Raw genomic sequence first — 17,798 nt, forward strand, 5'->3', positions numbered from 1 at the left:
AGCTGTCTTCCAAACTGTCGGCACAGGAGGAGACCAATCAGGCTCTGCAGAAGGAGCTGGAGGAGCACCAAATGTTGAGAGCAGACAGCCTCCAAGAAGAAAATGAAAAGGGTCAGGCAGCAGCTTTCACAGACATCCAGCAAAGACCTGATGCTGACCAAAACCTTATCAGCTGGAGCAAACGATTACAGGCATGCAGGAAAAGTCCTTCAGCAGGTTAGACGCAAACACTCTACTGATATTGGCCTCAAAGAATCGGCTGCAGGAATAGATGAGCCGAGGCACTGAGCCTCCAGACAAGAAGTGCTGGCGGAGACCACCAAGGCCCTCCAAGAGGAGGTGGAGGAGTTCCAACAGCAAATGGAGAACCAAATGTTGAGGGCTGAAAGTCTTCAGAGAGAACTGGAGGAGGTCAGTCAGCAGCATCCAAGAAGGACTTGATGTTGGTTAAAAGGCTGAGAGCAGAGAAGGATGTCCTGGAGCAGGAGATGGAGGTCCTCAAGACTGAGGCCCTTAATAGAGAGAGGTTGAATAGAGAGCAGCTGGACAAAACCTGAGCCAGAAAAGATGCACTGGTACATTAGGATTAAAGTCCTGTAGAAAGACGCCTTTAGCAGGGACGTTACAAACACTCCCCTTAAAAAGTCAGCGTCAGGAAAAGATAAACAGTGATCTCAAACAAAAGAGGCCAGCAAGGCCGGGCAAAGGAGGTGGAGGAGCTCTGAAGAGAACTGGAGCATCAAATGTGCATGGATAACATGGAGCCCTCCCTCCCAACCAGTGAGGGCACATTTCATCGAAGGTGTAATCTGAAAAATGGATATTACAAAAACTCAGCTTGTAGGAAGGTTAGCACAGAAACAGGGTCATCAGGAGGTCCACAGCCAGTACTTCATCCAGTGACATCAAAGCAAAGTACATACAGTGATTTCTTGCAAGCACAATTTAATAGAAGTGTGTATGTTACAAATATACAGGAAAAGAATGAAATAATGTTAAAGTAGTGAGGAAAAAAACAGGAATACTAAAAGCTAACAATCTACCTCCTTAAAAATTAATAACGGCTTTGGAAAACATCACATTTCTAGTCTTTGAATTAAACAACAAGATCACAGGAAAGAGGAAAAGTCAGCTTCCTGATCCAGCCCTGCGGGTTTACTTGAAAAACGTGAACTTTCAGTGAGTGCTGGCACTTGTGGCCTGCGTCTCTGAAGAGCAGTCCTGGGAGATAATTGCAGTTTTGGAGTCCTAATTGCATATTCATGTTCTGTCGTAGTGTCTGTCAGACTGTGGCCACAAAAACACTCCAAAAGGTGCTTCAAATGAAGTGTTGGAGTTAGCAAAGTACTTGAGATAGTCTGTTTTTATAGGAACACATTTGAATTGAATAGTTAGAATTCATGTTGTCACATTATTTACATAAAACTGGTTATATACATTTGATGTTTAGTAGCCACAACAGTCCTGCACATCAGCAGTCCAGATCCAGTACATGTCATTGCTTAAATGATGTCAGCTAGCCATGAATGAGGGAACAACAGTTTTCAAAGTAACGCTGGTTAGTTTGGTGGCTAACTTTGGCAAAGAGCTGTATTACAATGCTGCCTCAAAGCTTAGTTTAAACTGAGAGTGTGTTGGCTGTGTGTTTTCTGAGTGTGTCGCTGCTCTCAGGCCTCTAATTCTCTACAAGTTTTAACAAAAATAAAGCCATTAACTATTTATTTGAACAATTCATAGCCTTTAGAAATGTGACGAAGGTCAGTTCTATAGGGGGAAGGGAGAAGTGTCGGCTGAAAATTGCAAATATAATAATATGCTGAATATAAGTCACAATGTTGATATATATTTAAATTTTTGTCATCTACACTTCGTGCACAATTATTAGGCAGGTGAGTATTTTGTGAATATGTTAAAAACTATGTTAACAGTCATTTTCAAGTTTGTCAAGAAGTCAGATAGTGAATATATTTCTTCAACTGTGTGGTTAAAATTATGCTTTTCAAATTACGTTGGCTGTATTTTTTAAATAAATGCAGAATCTGTAGAAATGAGTGTGCCAAATTATTATGCAAGTTGGTGATAAGAGCATATAACTTGTAAAAATTAAGAACTAGGCACCATTTTAAACGTTCTATTGATTGAAAATAATAATATTTACTCCAACTGTTTTCAAACTTCAACAAAAACAACAGTTTTCTTTACATTTGTATACAAAATAAAACTGTTAAGAGTTTTTAGTCTCTTTATTCCAGCGACATGTAAATTGGTGAAACTGACGCAGTGGGATTGTTCTTAAAGTAGTTTTGATCTGAGTTTAGCTGCCACGTTATCAAGCTGTGAACATGTTTCTCTACTACGGTTGATGTTGAAGTTGGCCCTGTCCTGCATGTTGCCATTTGTCAAACACGTGCTGGGTGGCAAGACGTGCGACCAGACATGGATTTGCACTGTGTGATTGAAGTGTCATCGTTCTGTCTGTGTTGGCAGATGGAGACTCTGTACAATGTGTTTGGAACCAAACAGCTTGTGTGCACGGGTGTGTTGGAGAGGGGAGGCGGTGTGACAATCAGATTTAGTTTGATGAAGGTAAATCTCAGTCTCAGTGGAGGGATGTCAGAGGATAGAAAATTCATCCTGTGACTTTTCTTCTGGACCTCGGTGTCATTTCTGAAGGGATGACCACTGGCCTGTTGTTGCAAATCGGACTTAACCATTACCTTAACCACTCCTGTGGTAAAATCTTATTCTCCAGGTAAACAAACCCTCAAAAAAGAAGGAAATGCTGACCAAATGCTAGGAATATCTTTGAATAAGCTCATTTTTGATAGTGACAACAGAAAAGAAAGGATTAGGTCTAATTTGGTGGGAATAGACAGCTCCAACAACTGCAGAAGCTTTCTTCTTTTCTGACACACAGGTGACAAAAAAGGTATGGGTTTATAATGCAATACTAGCTCTCTCCTCAAAACCATTTTTTAGTTGATTAAGTACGAATACCCCCATTCTAGGTTTAAATTTAAAAAAATCTGAAAAAATGCCTTGTTACAGTAAAATTAAGTTTTTTTGAGTCAGTGTTTTAGCAAGTTAGAGACAGAGAGGGTGGATGTGAGCTGAGCTGAGAGTTTAGTTTAGTTCAATGTAGTTTATTATTTTAGTGAAATAAACATACACTACCAATCAACATTTTGGAAACACCTTCTCATAATACTGAAGGCATCAAAACTATGGAAGAACATATATGGAATTATTTAATAAACAAAAAAGTGTTAAACAAACCAGAATATGTTTTATATTTTAGATTATTTAAAGTAACCCCTTTTTGCCTTGATGACAGCTTTGCACACAATCGGCTTCAAGAAGTGGTCTACTGGAATGGTTTCTAATTAACACGAGTCTTGTCAAGAGTTCATTTGTAGAATGACTTGCCTTCGTAATGTGTTTCAGACCATCAGTTGTGTTGTTCAGAGGTAGGGTTAGTACACAATGGATAGCTCAATTTTACTACTGTTGTAATCCAGATTATGGCGAAACCATATTATTTCATAGTTTTGATGTCTTCAGTATTAATCTACAATGTCGGAATTTAATTAAAATAAATGAAAGCATTGAATGAGAAGGTGTGTCCAACATTTTGACTGGTAGTGTATATGTGACATTACCTTTATCTGAAACCATCAATTTAAAGTTAAAACTCATGCTTCTATACTTTAAAATGCTTTAGTTTGAATTCAGTCAGACAGCTCAAGTTGTACTGGTTAAATTTTTACTGCAGCAGCAGCAGACATTTGTGTTTGGCGTCTCGGCTCTGACCTCATCCCTTCTTGCACGTTTATTTTACATGCAATAATGTCAGGAGTGATGAGATGATATCTCTCCCCTAGTCGGAGCCTGCAGGTGGATGCTAGGGGGGCTGAATTGCAGAGCAGAGGCAGTGACCTGAAATCCTGCAGCTTAAACTGACCACTGAATTAGGGGGGGGGGCATGTTTGTCTGGTGAATGACCTAGCTTGCAGGTGTCCACTGGTTTTAAACTATTTTTAGACATAGATAAAGACAATTGCTTGGTAAGAAGACAGGATATATTAACCCTTTCTCTCCACCGGATTAACTCAGAGTTACTGCCGTATTTTTCGTGCTCAGGTTTGTTGTAGTAGAAGTTTTATTCTAACTCAAACTCCGTCTGGGGTCCTCAAGGGACGATGAATATCTGCACCAAATATTATTGCAGTGTGGACAGCAGGAGTTCCGATGTGCTGCTAGAATGACACGTGAATCATGAATAAACCAAAAATACCCTCCCTATCTTTGTTCCCCAACTTTTTACGAGGGCATAATAAAAGCAGATGAGGAAGACCATTGGTGTTGGTGCTGCTGCCAAGCGAACGTAAAACTGCTATAAAGCGGCCGGACAGTTTTGATGACCAGGCTTCAGGGTGACTGTCTGAGATAATGCAAGTACATCCTGAGCATTGAGTATAATAATTAATACAGTGTCTGCCAGCACAGTTTGCAGCGTCGTGGTGAACTTTGAGGGTTTAAGCTGGACAAGGACAGAAGATGGAGTAACTGCACAGTAAATGAACAAACATAGATCCATGCGCAGCTCTTTAGCCTCCTCTTTTGTGTAGGAGTTGCTTTGCTGTGAACTTCTAATTTAGTTTTGTGGTTTAGACCTTTTTCCTCTCCTCTCCCACTTCAGGTGGTAGGTTACATGTCCCATTATGCTTTGTTAAGCTTCAGGGGTGGGTGGATTTGTTGTTGCATTCAATTGAAGTGGGTGGACAGGACAAAGGTTGGGTTTTGGTTCCTGGGTTCCACTGCAGCTAAAACATTAAAACATATATGCCTGAAGCTATTTTATGTTTGGTTTCCTCAGGCTTCTGGGCCCACGGACGGGCTCATCAAAGTTATTCTACAGCTGTTTCTGCTCACTTCCTGCTAATCCCCTGCAGCAAACAGTTTTTGATAGAGCTCTTCAAGACTACAGAATCTGGATGTCACAGTAAAATGATAATGTCATTGATTATTTGGCCTAATTTTTGAGTCATTGTCCACAGAAACCATTTCATTTACATAAAAAGTTCAATTGATTTGGTTGGCTTATGTTTCCTGCTCTAAACTTTACGTCAGACATTGTTCTGTCCAAAGTTTAGCCCTCCTGGACAATAACCAACTCCAGACAACTGAGGAGGAATCTTTTGAGATGATGCATCCTTCTGGATAACGCTGTGATGACATCATACTTTTGTCTTTTGAGAAGTCTTGCTTTACTATGAACAATCAAACACAATGGTGAAAAATGTATGGAATTTCTCTAGCCCTGCAGTGCAACACCAGAACTTATCTTAGATAAGAGTCTACCCTCACCTGATGTGGTATAAAATACACTACCAGTCAAAAGTTTGGAAACACATTCTCATTCAATGGTTTTTATTTATTTGAATTATTATAAATACTGTAGATTAATACTGAAGACATCAAAACTATGAAAGAACATATATGGAATTATTTGATGAACAAAAAAGTGTGAAACAAAGCAGAATATGTTTTAGATTTTAGATTCTGTAAAGTATCATCCTTTTTCCTTCATGACAGCTTTGAACACTCTTGGTATTCTCTCAGTCTGCTTCATGAAGTGGTCTCCTGGAATGGTTTCTAATTAACAGCCTTGTGCCTTGTCAAGAGTTCATTTGTAGAATGACTTGCCTTCTTAATGTGTTTGAGACCATCAGTTGTGTTGTTCAGAGGTAGTTAGTACACAATGGATAGCTCAATTTGACTACTTTATAATCAATTCAATTTATAATCCAGATTACAGCAAAACCAGATTATTTCATAGTTTTGATGTCTTCAGTATTAATCTACAATGTTGAAAATAATTAGAATAAATAAAAATCATTGAATGAGGGGCGCTGGTGGCCTAGCGGTCTAAGCACCCCACATGCAGAGGCTACAGTCCTCGTCGCAGGGGTTGCCGGTTCGATTCCCAGCCGGTCGACCATTTCCTGCATGTCTTCCCCCGCTCTCTACTCCCCACATTTCCTGTCTCTCTTCAGCTGTCCTATAAAATAAAAGGCAAAAAGGCCAAAAAAATATAACTTTAAAAATAAAAAAAATAAAAAAATCATTGAATGAGAAGGTGTGTCCAAACTTTTGACTTGTAATGTATATGACAACTTTCATCAATTCTACTTTAGTCAGCGGTCAGCATTCAACAACCTATAAGCAAGATCTTATTTTTTTGCATGTTGCATTTATGCAGTATCAATGCTGGAATTTATTGGTCCATTATAAACAAGAGTAGTGCCCATTCATCTGTTTAAAGAAGGTCTCAGTCAAAGAGTAGATAGTACAGAGTCCTCACTCTAGAGCCCTGAAATAAACTTAGTCTGACTTACTTGTGATGTACGTGTCCTAAGTTTGTAAAATTTTATCATGATGTATAAGCTAAAAATGTCATAGATAAAGTTATAATAATAACAATAACAACAATAATAATAATAATAATAATAATAATAATAATAATAATAATAATAATAATAATAATAATAATAATACATATTATGATGCAGATGCAAAATGAAAACTTGTTCATGTCTATCCTGTGGCGGTGTGTGTTCCACCTGCTTTTGCTCTCCACACAGACTTTTTTTTTTTTACTACTTACATCAAAGCCTGCTGCTATGTGATTGGTCAGTTCTATTTCGACTACAAATGTGCAACAAATGGGAACTAAATCAATTTGCATGCTGACAACAAGTCGCCAATGAATAGATTCTGCATTTTTATGTAGAAGATTCATCTGAATCAGATGATAGACTTGAGTAGAAAGCTGCGGTTTTAAGGTTACAGGAGGTCCTTCAAGACTTTGAGTTACCAAAAGCAATGAACAAGGTCCAAAATGTTCTCCTCTAGATGAGGACTTATCACTGCCTTTACAGTGTGTGAAATCATTGAATGTGTGTGTGTGCGTGTGTTTGTGTGTGTATGTCTGTGTGTGTGTGTGTGTGTGTGTGTGCATGTGTGTGTGTGTGAGCGAGTGCATGTGTGTGTGTGTGAGCGAGTGCATGTGCATGTGCACGCATGTGTGTGTGTGTGTGCATGTGTGTGTGTGTGTGAATAGTTACTATTTCTGGCCTGCCTCCAGTCTATGTTTCTCTTCAAAGAGTGGACTGCAGTTTGCACCAGGCAGAGAGCCTCTGGCCATTTCTCCACTCCTTGATCACATGCAGACTGCACTCACATTAACAGTACAGCACAGTCTCACATCAGGCTACGAGTGCAGCCCTGACCTCCACATCAGCCTCCAGTCTGAGCTGAAATCACTGTAAAATTTAAGACATAAACCTTGGTTGCGGCAGAAATAATCGAAGCAAGTTTCCTCCGACAGTATCGGCAGATGTATTTGTTGCTATGGGGAACAACAAGATCTTTCAGAGAAACAGGGACAAGGTGTTTGTCTCCATAAAGAATCACCGCTGCCTCCAGCTACAGCTGTTTTCTACTTTAAAGGGAATAAATAAAGGCTTGTTCTCATTTCTTCTGAGGAAGAAATAAGCAGGAACCACATTTGGATTTCTTTGCATTCTTTATTTTATTATTTTTTTGGCTTTGGGCGAGGCTTACAGGAATCACAACAGGATCAGATGGATACAGTTAAAAATCCTCCAGGCCTAAAAAAATAAACCCTTATTCCTAAAGCTCTTCTCACCATGCTTTCTGAAATAAGACAGAGTTTGGTTATTTTCAGGGAAAACATGTCCAGGTGTTTGATGTTGGGGAAGATGTTTCTGCTGGGTTACAGAGAAGACAAATGATAGCCCACGAGTAAAAAAGGACAAATAATGAAAATTAAGTTTGCCAATTTTTTTTAGATATAATTAGGACAACTGTAATATCAGGAATATAAATCACACCCGTACATTAGAAGCAGTCGATTTAGGTTTAAACTGTGTCCCTTTGTATATCTTCTGTTGCATTCAGCAATGTGCAGTTTTTATGCAGACGTGTAGCTCTTACTAGCACCATCTGTTATCACTGCCCTGCAGCTATCTGTGCATTAGTTTAGTTCAGCCTACAGTAACACTGATAGTCTTGAGGTACAGACAGAACTACCCGTGACCAATTCCCACAATCTTGCACAACCATCCTCTGCTGATCACTTGTCTTAAAATGAGAAATATTTTCGATCAAACCTTCACTCAACAAGGTTTGTTTACTTCAAATGCATGATCATGACCTAATGAGGGGGAAAAAAGCGCTAGAGAGTGCCAGTGTCATACTGGTATATTGGCTGCAGGTGTATAGGATGCTACGGAGTCCCTAAAGTGACATGTGCAGAATTTTTCTTTTGGAAAGTATCTATAAAGTATATAGTATATAAAGAACAAGATTCACCAACATATTTCTGATTCACACAAATATTTATTGTTTTATATATATGTAATAAAAATCCCAAAATATACAATACGTTTGTATCTTGTTACATTTAGACCAAGACTAGTCGATATCATCCCACATTTAGGCAGTTATTTAATGAGGACTATGTTTGATCCTTTGTTACAATGGGTAGCCTATCTGCTGACTTCTCACCCGATTTACAAACGTTTTATCCTCACCCCGTTACTGTATTATTGATCAGTCTGACGTTCGTTTACCTGCATATGAAAAGTGCTATAAATCCTTTAATTTGAACATTATACTGAAGAACTGATTTAGCTTTGGTAACTTTGGTAGCTTTGGTAGTCTTTGGCAAATCAAAGTGAACTTATTTTTATTGATCAGATATTATCTGTGGTAATACTGTTAAATGTTGTCACTAGATGGTGCCCTTGCTCTTTGTATTGTACTGTTCTGTCAAAGGTTAAGGCTGATTCATACTTCTGCGTCTCCCCGACGCAGCAGGGGCTGACGCAGACATGAGCACCACATACTTGTGCGTCGGTGTCTGTGTCGCTCAGCAATTCTCCGCCGAAACGCTTGAGGGCAGTGTGGTCTCTGAAATAGCCGGTCACCTGCTTCCGGTCCCGCTACGATCTCTGTTTACTTTTCCACAGTGATTCAGAGCGTGTTCTGTTAATCTACAGCTGATACATGTTGCTGTTTATCATCCAGACATGATGACATGAAGAATAGAGAGGAGGAGATGAAATACACGGCCGATGTGCGCCCGATGTCCGGGATCCCGGAAGTGCTGTAAATGCGGGAAAGACAAAGCCGCCGAGCAAACCAATCACAGTGCTTGCGGTCCACGTTGGGGAGTTACATTTTGGAGGAGGTGCACGTCAGCTACGTGCGTAGGCCTCGGCGTAGGTACGGGAGCTACGCGGACCCCATTTTACGTGCCGTTCTGAGACAATCAAGTGGTGACAATCGTGCAAGCAAAGCTGAGATCTTTATAAGGCAGCCCAAGGTTGAAATAAAGCTCAACTACCCGCTATACTGTCATTTTTAGATCGAAACTGGTTGATTTCCAGTGCTAACTTGGTTTCACGTGCACACGAGAAAGTATCTAGTGCGCACAAGAAAGTATCTGGTGGGCACGAGAAAGTATCTGGTGCGCACAAAATACTTTCCAAAAAAAAAATTCTGCACATACCACTTTAGGGGCTCCGTAGGATGCAGCTCACTTATTAGAGGAAAAAAAAGGTATAAAAATTGCCTTGTACACCAAATTTTACAATCATTTTTACTGAAAATTTTGCCTGTTTCCATCCACATAAAGGTAAAGAATTCAAAGGAACCAGAAAGAGGTGGCTGGATTTTAGAAGTGGAGAACTAACAGCATAACCTTCCAGACTTCTGTCTGGACCACTCCTCCCAAACAGGAAAACAAATCTATGAGAGTTTTGGGGGATGGCAACATGTTTATTTCTGTCATTGCAAACCACATCTAAATGTTGGATTTTACCTTTTAAAAGTTGTTCTTGCCTTTATTGATAAGACAGCTGAGAAAAGACAGAAAACATGGGGAGCAGAAAGAGGGGAGTGAAATGCTACAACAGGTCATCACTCGGAGTTGAACCAGTGACTACTGAAATAGACTATATCCTCTACATGGGGTGCACACCGTTTACTGCTAGGCCAAACCAGTGCCCCAGATTTTACCAATTTTCATTTGGATCTGAGAACAACTCCAACATTTCATCAAATATTCCTCCTAAACAAAACGCCTGGCCGAACCCTCAAATAAAAAACAGATATTTCCATGCCTGTGAAATGCAAATTAAATCACCAAATCAGAACAGACTAAGGAGGTATTTTACATCCTGACAATACTTAATCTTCTGAAAGACCTCAAGGAGAAAAAGAAACCCATATGGCTTCTTCTTCTCTGCTTTCTGGAAATGTTGGCACACTTGGATATGATGCCAGATGGGAATTTATAAAAAAAAAAAAAAACTCCCACATGTCCCACTTGGAAAAGCTACTCGGAGGCGGATCGCAACAGAATTTCCCAGTTAGCAGCACATATTTCTGGTGAATATGATGAGAGAGAAGTACGGCATAAGCCATCATAGGTTGTTAACTTTGGAAGCACAGTCTTCCTCTTTTACATTCATACAAACACCCACAAGTCAAGCTCACAAAGGTAAGTGTAGCAAGTCCACATGTCTGTTTGTGAGCGGGAAATGTGTGCTGAGTTTTTGTGTAAGAGCCTGAGCATCAATCCAGTCTAAAGGAGGCCCTAAGCAACAGCTATCACTCCCGCTGACCTACTTCAACTTTCATCCAAAACAAAAGAGTGTCACAAAGAGAAGCAAGAATCAAAATACAAAGAGGCAGAGACAATGACTACAGCCACCATCTGTGTTAATTACCCTTCCAACCTCCTCGTTTTATCTTCCTCCATGATGTTTTCCCAGGAGAGTGGCTCAGCTAAAAACGAGGGGAAACAAAAGGACTTCAAAAGAGGCTTTTAGACATGTTGAGAAAGACTGACTAATGGTCAGGAATCAACAGCCAGAGAAGAGGAAGGATGAGCGATGCCCCAGTCGCTGGCTTCCTTGTTGACTCTTTGTTTATTAATTGCCTGTTTGGTATTGTGTTGATTTTTGCATCATTTCCCATGTGCTGACTTTCTGTCTGTCTTTTATCCGTCTTTTTTCTTTTTCTTTTTTAACAATAGTTAGGAAAAAGAATAAGAAAATCACAAAGAATTATTCATCACGTCTGGAATCGGCAGAGCTAATACGACTCATCCAACAGCAGGTGTGCTGGTTTATGGCATAGCTTTCATGTTATCTGTGGTTTTAACTGCTTACCTGTGCCCTGAGTTTCGTCTTTAAGGCAGTGCTATCTCCCAGGCAGCATGTGTCAGCCCAAAAACAGAGGTTGTTGAAGCCCCAAGGATGATCCAAACAACTAAAATTCTCTTAATGTCTGTCAATCTGTCAGGCCACACTTCTCCTCAGTAACTCTAGATGCACATTACACTGTAGAGGATGTGGTGCACCATCCTTGGCCCTCCTGGACTGCTTGTGTTCACTCTGTTTCTTATGTCAGTTCGTCAAACACATTGGTCGGTGGACACTCATGTCAAAGCCATAAAGTGTTTAAGAAATGGATGTAGTCTCTGGAGAGCAGTTGTGGCATGATCTTGTCTTACTGGATTTTTGTGTTACGCACCTCTGACAACGACAGAAAACCAGCCTTTTAAAACTCCCTGTAATTGCATCCACAAAGCAAACCTGAGCTCCCAATCTGAGCTTTGCTTCTTTCAGATGCTTCTTCTTAAGTTTTTAAAAGATTATCAGCAAACAAGACATGCACAAGAACATTTTGAATGATAAAGTTTGGATAGGTAGCTCAAAAATCTGGCTGTAAAAAAGCTTCTTAAGACAGGCTGACCTTCACTACTCTTAAAATCTGATTCAATAGAGTCATACCTGTTAGCTTTCTTTTATTACTTGAAATTAACACAAACACTTTCAGCCTTTCTGGAAGGATTTTTAAGGAGCCTTGTCTATCTTCTCTAAATTAGTTCTTGCCAAATAAATGTATGAAGAAAGACTAAAAAAACTTCCATGGTTGATCTAAAGATCATTGATTCATCGTGCATCAATAAGGTGGTAAATAAAGGTCTTACTTCACTTAGATCTGGAGTGTTATAACCCTTATTTTATCAGAGCTATTAAAGAAAAGCCCTCTTTTACAGAGTGCCTGCTTACTTTGCATATTAATAAACAAACTTGTGATGTACTTCAAGTATAAATCAACAAATTATACATACAACAGACCAGCATGTTTCACCTCTGCCTGTTGACACTGTAGCAGAAGCACAAGTTTCCATCATAGAGCAGGTAAGTAATGACAATGACAGTTAGCGTCTCTCTGCTTCACGTAGGGGTCTTTCTCACCCTATCTGGTTTTATAACTCACATGACCGTCTGTCGGCTACACACATTATCCCAGAGGTTTCAAAGCTTTTTAGTCCATGACCCACAAAATAATGATGCCAGAGACTGGAGACCTCCCTTGTCCTGAGGTGGTTAAATGTGGCTCACATTAAAACACTAAAAGCCCAATCAAAAAACAAATAATAATTGTCCTTTAAAAAACGGTAGAAGCAGAATTTTCCTCAGGGGTCAAGTGGCAGCAAAGTAAAAAGATAAAACTGAGGACATTTTTTATTTGCTTTGTTTTATCTCAAATTTAGGTACATTTTATATACATTTTTACAATAATGGAACAAATATATAATTTTATATAATTTTAAGGTCATATTGTGTTTTGGAAGGGATCTTGTAACCCTTTCATAAATGTGTAGCGACACCCACTTTAGGAACCACTGCATTATCCCAACACTTGTTCTGCCGGACATTTTATTTATATCATTTAACCCTTTATTTAACCAGGAAGTCCCCTGAGATTGAGTCTTTTTGGAGAAAGACCTTGGCAAGATAGTACACAATACAAAGTGGTCAAAAACTGAATATGAGAAGCTACAAACACATAAAAAAGTCTTATTAAGGAATATTTTGATTTTGAGGTCAGAGTCATTTCATCACACATGCACATCTTTGGCACTGAGTCAGAAGCCTAAGATATCTGCAAAAGCTTATTCTAACAATTCCTAAAAAGAGTAGGAATTTAAAATCAGCCAAATTTTGCTTCCAAAAACTTTAGCATAATAATTTGAGCCCTTGGGCGAGGAAGGGTATAGCTTAACACATACTGTCAAGGCAAAAAGATGAATATGAGTGTGTGCATAGAAACAAAATGAAACAACGACCTGACTTGCATCTTCTGAATGAATCATTTCTGAAAAACATACCACGGTTTTTATACTTACAATATTATATTTTTATATTTCTGATCTTTGGTTGTTTGTATCTTTTATCTGTTGTTGTTTTTATTCTTCCAACATTGTTTTATTACCTTTTATTTGTTGGCGGTCATAACCTTTTTATCTTCCTTTATATCTCTGTCACTTCTTTGTGATCTCACCTTCCTGCAGTTTTTTACTTTTAGTCATTGTCTTCCTCACATTTCTCTTTTATTGTCTTTCAGTTTCTTTCTTATTCCTACAGCACTTTGTAACCCTGTTTTGAAAAGTGCTATATAAATAAATGTTATTATTATTATTGTCATTATAAGTGGGGATGAAACTTACGATTCTCTACAGCTCGTTGAAGATTAACTTACAGATAAAACAACCCCTTAAAGTATTTCTACAATTAATAGGACACTAAGGGCCTGATCTACTAAGATCCCAAATAACGAGCGCTAATTTGCCTGTGCAAATAATAATTTTGCACGTGCTATTTCTGGGCGTGTTGCGGGTGATCTACTAAGACTGCGTGCGCAAATGATAACGAGTGCAAAAGTGGTGCGGACCGCCCTATATTACGAGGATTTTGCGTGTGCTATCGGCTGTCACCATGTAGAGTTTGAGAGAACAGAGTGGCCTTAAGTGATAAATGAAGTTTGAAGACATGGAGTTGGAGGTTTTAGTGGATGAGGGAAATAAACACATCGGTGAACTCCAGCAGAGACATCTCAGCGTTAAAAACGCGATTTGGGAGGCCATCTGTGAAAAGGTGAATGATGTGAGAAAAAACAGAAGATCTGCCAATGAAATAAACGCATCTACTCTTCTCCAAAACGCAATCAGTGTTTTGATGGAGTTTAGAGAGCGATTTGATGAGGCTAAGTCTGCCAGTCTTGCTCTAGAAAAGTTAGGCGTCACTTGGATGAAGACAGTCGCCTCACTGTCCCAGGGAGCAACTTTCGGGTGAACGTTTTTAATGCCTGATATTCAATTCACCCCAACACACTGCTGCAAGCACGAGATGAGGAGTTACGCAGCGCTGCCTGGCGCAGCTCAGTGAGCAATCATTCTCCAAGTTAAAACTAACTAAAAACCCCTTGATGAGCACGATGGGACAGAATAGACTGAGTGGACATGTCATGATATCTATTGAGAAAGACAGATCAAAGAAAATGGACATATAGTGCATCGTGGACAAGTCCGCGGAGCTTAAGGCTCGTCCAAACAGTGGTGAGTAGGCCGAGTACTTCATATTGATTTTTTGTTTGTATGTGAACTTGTGGGCCGCTGTGCCAGTTTTACTAAACTTTATATCTGTTGATACAGTGACCTACTGTGCTCTCATTATATGAAAAGGTTGAAAAGTGGGTGTCAGAATGATGCGGTCGCTATCCGTGGTGCTGAACTGCTTTGAATTTGTGTTGTTTTATTATTATTATTTTGTTCTCTTGGTTTGATTGACTAAAACATTTAGTAATGCTTGTAAGCCCCGCGTGTTGTGGGCATGTTGTAAAGCAATGTTATGATGAGCTTTACAATGACCGCGTGTTGTGGGCGTAATGCTGTGCCAGTTTGCACCTGCCTTTCAAACGTGCTAAATATAGACGCAAATACAGCGCGCGCTATCTGCTTCAGGTTTGATAAATCACATTGCGTGTGCTGAATGATTACATTTGCATCTCCTCCTCCCAGTATTTTGCGTGTTCTGATGATCTACATGTATTCTGCATATTCATGAAGGCAAACACGCTAAATGATTTGTGAGTGCTATTTTGCTCATTTGACAGACGCAATCCTTGGTGCTCCCAGTTAGTACGTAAGCTTTGCGCGCGCTATCAAGTTTGCACGTGTATTTATACACGCAAACCTTTAGTAGTTCGGGCCCTTACTATAGAAAGTGCTACCAAAGCTTCTGTGTGGATTAAACCTTAACTGCTCTCATTCCTTAGGTCTAATGAGTAGCAAGGCAAAGGTGGGAGCAGGGATTTAACCAATATGCATGATGACTTAACCATCTGAAAAACACAAGCATGTCTGGTCCTGGGTTCTCTGACTCTTCTGGAGCGGAGTGAGTCTCTTTGGGTTTAATGGCTGTTATTTTTCCCTCCAGGCTTCAGTGAGAATGCTTTTAGGGTTATGTTTGACATTTAAAACAAAAAAAACATCTAGGTGATTGATTCAAATACTGAAAATGTACCTTACCTGTTTTTTCAGAATCCAGAACAAATGCACCACACAGAAGCATCTTATTGGGGGCTATAAAAGAATCAGTGTCCGTTTAAGCACTAAGCATAGATTTACTGTTTATTGCAACTCTATGCACCCTCCAGATAAAACAAACTGAGCTCTTAGAAACTGAGGGACATCATTTTGTTGTCATTTTGAGGTCATTATTTGCAGAGTTTGAATTATTAAATCATGCTTCCGTAAACTGTTCTTGTTATGATAATTATCTGATCTCACAGAGATGACAAATTATGTTTCTCAGACACGGAGGAATGTGTCATGTTGACAGGAGTGACTTCTCCAAGTTAACAAGATATCAATGCCTGTTATCCTGACATTATAACGCATTTAACCTCTGATCATACGCTCACAAGTCATTAATGGTGGATGATAAATTAAATCAGGAGATAATTGTTGTTGTGTTTTAGATGATAAAGTGAGTCAGATGTAATCTTAATTTGGCTGCTGTGTTTCTTTACGTGTGCCTTTTCTTTTTCTAAAGGCATTTTTAACGGGCTAAAGATGTCTCAAACATTCAGTAACTTCACATACAAAAGTTTACACATATTAAGGGTTATGAACTGTTGCAAAATGGCTCTAACAAGGAGACCTTGGCAGTAGATTCAACATCAACGATGTCACGATCAACTATGAACTCAACTCAACTGAACCCATAACCAAACTGGAAGTATGCCAGTTTGAACGATTTCAAAGCTTTGCTCTTGTTTCTGCTTCTTAAAGTGTTAATTCTAGTAGACTCCCCTGAAGTCTCTTGATCTGATCCACCTAAAACTTGTTCAGTGTGTTAAAAAGACCTAAAAAGCTTTAGTCGCATATGCACAAAACTCCTGAAAGCTTTTGAGCTGCATGTGTAACACGAACATTGGGAATTTTCACCCCAATTTAATTGAGAATTTTTCCTGCAAGCCGTCCAGAAAAGTCTTGGTCTGGGTGAGCCGCACACCATGTGGCCAGTGCAAAACCAGAAGAATGACATGCAACATGACAAATAAAAATAACTGAGGTTGAAGAAGAGGAGTCACTTTCAAGAAGAGAACAGTGAAGGTTTCTGGATATCAGTCTGTTTACACGCAGCACTGATATGAATGCAAAAGCTGTCAGGGTTTCACAGCGTGCTTTTGATGTTATGTCCTCCAGAGACTCTGCGCCATTTGTCTGACAGAGAAACCTTCATGCTGTGAGGGACGTGTGACCAAGCAACTTTGGGAAATGTTGTAGGCAGAACTCCTAAAAGTTTGTATACGTTTGTAAGAGGCTTACAATGATAACTGGCAAAAGAAAAATTAACACCAGTGATACATTGGTTTTGGTCAAATGGCTGGGGCATGGCAGCAAGTAGAAGTCTGCTGTTTCCCCAAAACCACAATGTAGAGCGGCAGTAGCTCACTATGTCTAGACGTGCTTTGGGGACTGGTGGGTGGCCAGTTCAAGTACTGGACTTAGACTGGGCATTAGGGTGGCAGCTTGAGAGGTTCACTTCCCTTCCCTCACTCTGACATCGCACAGTCTACAGTCTATACTCTACATAGCGCCCTGTTTGTGCATGTTGAGGTATTTCAGTCATGTGTGTGTAGAATGGGTTTGTAGGGACTTCAATAGCTGTATCTGAAAGAAGTCCAGAGGTGGCTGCTGCTTATATAATTAGTTTGAATCTATATTTTGCAGGGGTTTAAATCCACCTGCCAGACTCAAGGCTTTCACTGCTGAACTATTAATTCCTCCTCCCCCGATGGTTGTAATGCCAGACATGCAGCCTGCGTGTAGAAAGACAAGGTCCAAAATATCATGCAAATAACTCATTAAATCTTCAATAATGTGGACAAGATGAAACAACTTTTGACTGGGTCTGTTTAAAATGGTAGAATTAACACATCCCGCTACATCCACAGTTTCTGAGCTTTATGTTGATGTGTGATGTGGAGGTTTGACGGAAATGAAGCCACAGCCTAAATGAGGGAATCCAGCGAGGAGGGTCAGAAAAAGACTGGAGCTGCAGGTCTCAGGCAGCAGATACTGCATCAGTGAAGCACATCACATGAATTGGACTTGAATTGGCATATTTGGATCTGTGTGCTTCTCGTTGTCCCTGCTTTTCCAAATTCATACTCTGTTTCAGGCTCATCTGTAGTGTGTTGCAACAACAGACTGAAATATATGAGAGCATGAATTTTAAATATTTCCATCTGGTGAAGTATTACTTCTTTTTCTTTCATCATGTGTTTTTTGATCATAGTGATGGTGCCACTGGAGGTAACATTTACATACTGTGTTATGTGTG

At 39.6% G+C, this 17,798-nt stretch overlaps 1 protein-coding gene across 1 annotated transcript in view; it reads right to left on the reverse strand.

Moving 5' to 3' along the window:
* Positions 1 to 17,798, reverse strand: part of ptprga (protein tyrosine phosphatase receptor type Ga) — a 401,392-nt gene that overhangs the window by 87,329 nt on the left and 296,265 nt on the right. The window lies entirely within an intron of this gene.

The sequence above is a fragment of the Notolabrus celidotus genome, chromosome 1, assembly GCF_009762535.1.
Source record: "Notolabrus celidotus isolate fNotCel1 chromosome 1, fNotCel1.pri, whole genome shotgun sequence".
Taxonomy (NCBI): domain Eukaryota; kingdom Metazoa; phylum Chordata; class Actinopteri; order Labriformes; family Labridae; genus Notolabrus; species Notolabrus celidotus.